We start from the raw sequence: 7220 nt of genomic DNA, 5'->3' as shown, positions 1-7220 counted from the left end.
AAAGTGTGTGTCAGCACAGACAAAGATACAGGCTGTGATTCATCACAGGAGCCGAACTTAGATGCTCTGAATTATTCTCTGGAGGGCTTTGTTGCTCTGCTGGTGGTGAGGTGCCTGGCTTGCCTGTCTCAGGGCATTGGCTTATCAACCAGGGTAGTTGGATAAGTGTCAGGGAAGTGGTGATCTTGTCCTTGCTTCATGCTCCTTCCAGCTGCAGGGAGGCCAGAGGCAGCTTGGTGGCCCTGCAGCTACTGCATCTCTCAGCCCAGTGCAAAAGCAGGAGCTGGGATTGTTCATTTCTGCGGGGTGTGTGCCCTGGGGTGGCTGACATGTGGGCATAGTGTTGCTTGCTGTCAGCATCTCAGGTGACTCTGGGCACCTCTGGGACCGTTCCTGGGCTCTTGGGTGAAGCCCATGCCTCAGCAGGGTCAGCCACACAGCTGCCCTCCCTCTCTGCCATGGAAGAGTGGGACTGGATCTGCTGGCCCAGGCATCATGTCCACCCCTTGATCCTTTGCTTTCTTGAAGGTGTCTGCTGAGGTGCCTTGGCTCCCTTCCTGCCTTCCCTTCAGAAAGCAGGAGGGTGGAGGGGCAGTATAATTTCTTCCATGTTTAGAACTGAGCACAGGAATGCTTCTGTTTTCTGGCCACGGTTATACCTCACTGAGGGAAGAGCTTTCTGATGGTATTGCTGTGACCTGGCTGTGAACTGTTCTCATTTGGCCACAAATGAGTATCTTGGGTTGTGTAGCTGGGGGCTGCTATTTGCGCCCTGGATTGTGCTTTAGGAAAATCACACTACGAGAGAAGGAAATAGTTTGGATTTTAATAAAGTCTACTTTATTTTTTTTTTGGTTGGTTTTTTTTGGGGTTTTTTTTTGTTTTTGTTTTATTTTGTTTTGTTTTGTTTAATTGCACAGCAAGCACTTGTCTCAGTCTTACAAGTAAGTCAATTCCATGCAGGGCTGCAGCAAATTGATTTGAGATCTGTGGATGAAAAGCAGTGAATTACTGCCAAGCATTGTTATATTGTGGAAGTTGAAAGCACATCATGTGTGAGTATCCTCATTATTCCCAAGGAGAGGTCACTCTGCAGATCAGGATTGGTGCAAGAAAGCAAATCAATGTAGAAAGAACAGGAAAGTGAAAAGTGCATTGGCTGAGGCAAGCATTAGAATCCTTCGTTCTCTGCTTGGATGTTGGAGGAGAAACCTTTTTCTTTCAGCTCTTGAGAAAAAGATGTACAAAGCAAAAGGGTAAGAATTTACTTCCGTGGGGTAACACTATCCTGCTGCTTTCATTAGAGTGGGAGATGTTCACTTTAATGACCCTGCCTCGGAACGGGTCCCTCTGTCACGTAGGAGTAGCTCCTGGTGGTCTGTATCCAAATGTTTCTTTTGGTGGCTCCTAAGGGGACTTAAAAAGAAATTGCAAACTTCCTCACAACCTCTTGAGCACCATTTGGGGAATAGAAGAAAATTGTTTGCATTTTTATATGTTATGTTATACATTTCTGCAGCTGACTCATTTCACTTTGTTGAGGAAACTTACACAGGCTTTGCAGATGGTTTTTTTCAAGTGTTCTTCCTAACAGCAGAAGTTGAAAAGTTTAGTGCTTGCGAGAGGGGCTTCCTCTACCATGCTGTGAAGGGCCTGGATCTCAGTCCCAATATGCTGCAGGCATCCAGCAGGAAACTGCTCTTTGTCTGCTCCCAGCCAGCTGTCTGTTGGTAGTGTTCTGGGGCCCCAAGGGTTAATTTTCCAAAATTCTTTTCTGGAACTTGCTAATAACTTCCATATGTACCCATGTGTGTGCTTAGGAGGGGCCCCACAGCCATCAGCTCTTGTAATAATACTTGATTACCTCTGACATAAGGGTCTGTATGTCGTTAGGGATCAGGATTCACCAAAAGACACAAGTTTGTGCAAAAACACTTTAAAAATTTATTTGGTCATCCTCAGTGATTGGGAAATGAACTCTTAGGTAGTCAAGCTTCAAAATAAGGCCTGTATACCCACAGGATCTCAGTTTTAACCCTTACCCTGATGTCCCTCTGAAAATATGTATTTGTGTCATTAGTCTTTACATGTGCAAAACCCCTTAATTTACAACACACCTTGGTTAGGGGAATGTGATGGCTTTGTCTTACTGAATTTGTTTTGCCCCGGTTCCTTAGATGTTTGGCATCTGTACAGTTAAAACTGCACACGCTGGAGCTTTCTGCCTGCCCTGTGCCATTCCCTGGTGCAAAGGCCGGGCTACTGAGGGCAGCCTTCAGAGAGAAAGCAGGTGTCAGAGGGAGAGGGAGATGTGGCAGAGTCGCTCTGAAACTCCCGATGCCTCCCTGCAGAGCTGCCTGTGTCTTGGCAGGCTCTTGCTGCCTTCTGATCTCAGCTGGGGCTGGCGGAGCTGAGGTTTTGATTCAGGCAAAGCAAAGTACTTCCAAACGCTTCCTGTGCAAGGGCTGGCTCGATAGTAGGACTCTTCAGCCAGAAAAGAGATGGCTGAGGTCTGCGGCAGAGATCTGTAAAGCCTAAATGCCATGGAGTAGGTAACCACGTGTTTTCTTAAAAATCCAGGGAGGCGTCTGATAAAATACTTCAAGATTCAAAAGGAGACATTTCTTCATGTGACGTGTAGTAGCTTAAGCTGTGGAAATTTCTGCCACAGGCCACCAGCAAGACTAACCTCTATGTGGGTACAAAAAGGGATTAATGGTGATTAATGGAGCACCTCTGGAGGAGGAAAAGCAGAGTCGGAAAACAGGGGAGAGGCAGGATCCAGGTGGAGCTTTTGAGTTCTGTGCCTTGTAGAGCAGACCTCTGCTATGGCAGGAGTGTGGGAACAAGCCAGCCTAGGCTCAGCCTGAGGCTCAGCAGCACTGGGGGCAGCCCAGGCCAGCTAAGCTAGTGGCTTGGGGAGGGACAGCTGTGCTGAGCTCCCAGAACTGTGCTGGGCCTCTGGAGACAGAGGGGTCTGCACCTGGCAGACCTCTACACCCACCCCTGCAGTGCAGTTGCGTGCCCCAGCAGCTTGATGGCAGCCCCAAAGGGAGCAGCCCTCGGGCGCTTCTTCCCAGCTTTCACAAGCAGAAGAATTGGGACACCCATCTGATGTCTGGAGGCAAGTGTCAGCACAGGCTGAGGATAAAAACATTGCCATCATTCAGAATGAGTGAAGGAGCCTGAATTGTCAGCTGAGGGCACTGGGGGAGGCCAGCATCAGCCCGAAGTGACGGCTGGTGGGGGCAGAGCTGGGGGCTCCCAGCCTGACTAACTGCATGTCAGAAAGGAGCTGCAGAGCTTTGAGAAGCAAAGCACAAGGCAGGCTGCTAGGTTCATCCATCCCAGAGCAAATGACTTGCATACACTTTTAAATATTTTTGCCTCCCGATCTACCTGCTTTCCCAAGACACCACCCTTGCCATCAGAACCTTCGGTCTTTGAGCTGGTCCCAGATGCCACTGAAATCAATGACCAGATTATTGTTCCTCTCTGAAGATTTCGGATTAGGCCTCCCTGTTTTGTCAGGCTGATGTGAGCAAAATGTGGGTTTTCCGCACTAAACGTAATCAAAACAAACCCTGCTCCCACTGGCTTGTGCAACAAATCATGCTGGGGGAATTGCTGGCATTCGGCATGATTAGCCCAAGTGCAGATGCCTTCCAGCTTGTAAACAATAGCCTAAAGGATTGGAGAGGATCACAAACAAAACACTTACGGAGAAGACAGCGTTTTCAAAAGGGACTTGAGAGCTTATGTCCATTGGGGGTTTGTCTTTTAAAAATAAACTAGAAGTAAACAAATTGACAGAGACGGCTCTGAAGAATCTAGGAGAATGAAAGTGAGGAGACTGGATATAATACACCAAAAATTAAGTAGGGGAAAACTAGACAGGGCTAATGGGTTGTCTTAAACTCCTCAACAAGATGTCCCACAGCCTTAGGGATGGGCAGACACTAGAAACCTCATCTGTCCTTATGAATGAAGCCAGGTGGGATATGTAAGGGATGCAGGAGAAAACCCTTCTTCAGTTCACAGGACAAAAAAAAATCCCTAAAAACTGGTGAGAGAAACAAAAGGATCAGGCAACTTGTGCTTGTTTTATGGTGATTCAGTCTGAAAGGGACAATCCCTCCTCAAACTGCAAACTAGTGATAAATTGCTGTGATTTTCAGACTGAAAACTGTCCAAGTCGCCTAAACCATAGTTTTTGTATTGTGCTTTTAATTTTTTTTAATCTCATTTTTATATAGGGTTTTTAAGTATGGGCTGAATTATTGTCAATTATGTCTCATTTCTCCTGGCCCTGGCAGAGTGAAGTAGCAAGTGCCCACCTTCACACTCAAGAGCTCCTGCAAGGGGACAACAAGGTTCATGACACTGATGGTCACTCATTTAATGACACGGTGAATGGGAGCTGTGGCCAGAGCGCAGCAGTGTCTCTGTCACTGAGATGGTGTTGCAAGGAATGCTAAATCCAGAAAGACGCGACCACCCTCACGCTTTCCCTGGTTCTGTGTCTGCTGGAAACACGCAGTTCATCCCTTTGTTTAAAAGGTTCAGGTAGCCTATTCTGATCACAGAGCGTGAGGTGTTTGCTGCCAGACTTTCAGTGCCTCTTGAGTTGTTTTGGAATCCATGGAATCTCAAGCCTAGAATAATACAGGTGCAAATCCAGGCATTCCTGGTAGTATCCAGCCTCCATGTTCTATGTGCTTCAGTACTACAGTTGTACATTCTGCGGTACTGAGTTAGGAAGGACTGATGGTTCCTTTTGTCCTTGGTCTTCTGTAAGTAGCTCTCCTAGGCATTGGGATGGGAGAATGGGGTGGTGGAGAACATGAGTTGCAGATCTTTTCCTGCTCTTCCAGACTGTGCAGGGAATCAACCAGATATGAAGCAAGTCTAATGTGCATGCTGAGATACCTAAAATAAGCCATGCAAACAAATCAGTCGTATGTTATCCAGATGGGACTGTTCAAATCCAATAATAGCAGTAAAGTGCTCCCGAACTCTGCAAAGAGAAAGATTATAGAAGGATCAGGTATAATTATAGCGCCTTATTATTACTGTTCTCATCATTCTTTCTAACAAAGCTTTTCAATAGGATGGAAAAACTTCTTGCAGGAGATCCTAATGTGTTTGCTGGCACAAACACATTAGGAAGGATTTTTTCATTCTTCCTTCCAAGGCTGCTCAAGTCAGCCCTTGTAAGTGGCGCTACTAAATATCATAATTATCTGTACTATCTTTCAGATGAAGCCTTCTTCAGCATCTCTTAATAGCCTTGACTGCAGCAAACCCTTCTCCAGAAACACCTCACTGATGCTACCTCTAATAAGAGCACCAGCAAAAATACCCCAGTGCTGCTCTGATCCTTGCCTTGATACAAGCCCTTCCAAGCAGGGTTAAGTAATACCCTTGAAATGAAATATTAGTGTTTGCAAGAGGCTACTCTCCATGTACTGCTCCATGTATTCCACTTGGAGTATAGGTGGAATCATTCAGCAAACATTCTCTACTTTGGAGAAAGTAATAGAGCTGGAGGTATATATTTGCAAGGTGTTCTCTGCTGCCCAAGTCCCATCTCCTCTGAACACCAGCAGTGCTTGTGAGAAAAGCCCAGGGTTATCAGAATCAGCCCACAGGCAAAATGGGTGATGGAAACACACATCTTTGTCTGCAGGTTGGTCCTGTGGGCTGGCACCACTCAAGAGAAGGAAAAAAAACCCTGGCATTTATTCAGCAGTATCCCTTCCTAGATCACTGCAGATCTCTGGAAATACTGCTCTAAGAGGAGTCTGACAGTGCAAGGGAGCCAGCTCACCTTGGAGGCACAGCCACACAGCAGCTCTGAAACCCAGTGTGGACTTCCCAGGGAGGGGATTTTTCACAGGAGGGAAGTCCCGGGCAGCACTTCCACTTCAGCAGCTCCCCCAGCTTAGGGAGCAACTTGCTGTGGGGAAAAGCTGTTGGTGAGCATGTGGATGGTAAAAACTCTACCAACACATCTTGTTCTTAATCTGCAGCACACCCTGCATTGCCATCCTCATGGCCCTGATTTAGTGAATCCCTTGCACCTTTCTCAGCTTGGGGACATGCCTGTACCTGTACCTGTGCCAAGTGTTGCAGTGCAGGACAGCATCTCTCTCAGGCTCCATGGCCCCATGCCCTGCTCACCTGCAAGTCCTGGGCAAACTAGGAGGAGAGGTGATGTGGTTTGAACAGATGCAACAGGTTTGGAGGGGATGCATTAGGTTTATTTTTTGGTCTGATGGGAAGGGGTGATTTGCTGAAATGGATCTTTCACATCTCATCTCCCCTGAGCACCTTGGCAGAGCCTTGCTCTCAACTCAATGAAAGTAGGGCAGAGTCTAACCACATTTCAAGCTGTGTTTTTGGATTCTGGGTAACTGTGATCTTTATCTGTTCCTAGAAGAGATTTAAACAACTTATAAACCACAGCTGGGCAGAGATAATAGAGGAAGCAGTACTGTGGTGGGGAAGGATTTCCCCAGAGTGTACAGAGTGAGGAGATAGTGGTCTGCAGGAGAAACCGTGGGCCCAGCTGTGGTAGAGGGTCTCAGCATGGCTACTTGGGCTATAGGGGGACACAGAGGGGGTGCCTTAGGGAAACCTCAGCAGTATTAGTAGCTAGGTATAAAATGTGGGTACATGTATATACATGCATATATATATATATATAAAGAGCAAGTGGAGATATAATTAGTCATCGAAGAAGGTGTCTGAACCCTACTATGGTATCCATATAGTCTCAACTCCATGCACTTGCTCCCGCTGAGGTTTGTGTCTCCATGCAGACAGGATATGCTTCCTCTTATACTCCAGGGTTTTTTGCATTTCTCATCCCTGTAGGACCCACATCTGTCATCACGCACTTCTCCAGGGAAAGGAGACCTCTTTCCATTGGAGGGGTTGGAGTGGGTTAAGGCTCAGTGCCTTACCTCCAGGCCCACAGGGAGGTTCACAAAACCCCTCCCAGGTCTCCCCATGGCCTGCAGCAGCCTTGGATACTCCCAGTGCACTCAGCAGTGGTCTGTAAGGGTTTGAAAAACAAAACTCAGTGATGTTTCTCTTGCATTAGGTCAAAACTACAAATCCTTGTCCCGTAGTTCTGTGAGCCAGGAACGTAGACAGCAGGTGGGAAATTCAGAGGTAGGGAGGAAAACAGAATGAAACACATTTCTGTATTGGCA

The sequence above is a fragment of the Anomalospiza imberbis genome, chromosome 5 (genome assembly GCF_031753505.1).
Source record: "Anomalospiza imberbis isolate Cuckoo-Finch-1a 21T00152 chromosome 5, ASM3175350v1, whole genome shotgun sequence".
NCBI lineage: Eukaryota > Metazoa > Chordata > Aves > Passeriformes > Viduidae > Anomalospiza > Anomalospiza imberbis.
Note: the sequence above shows the minus strand (reverse complement) of the source record.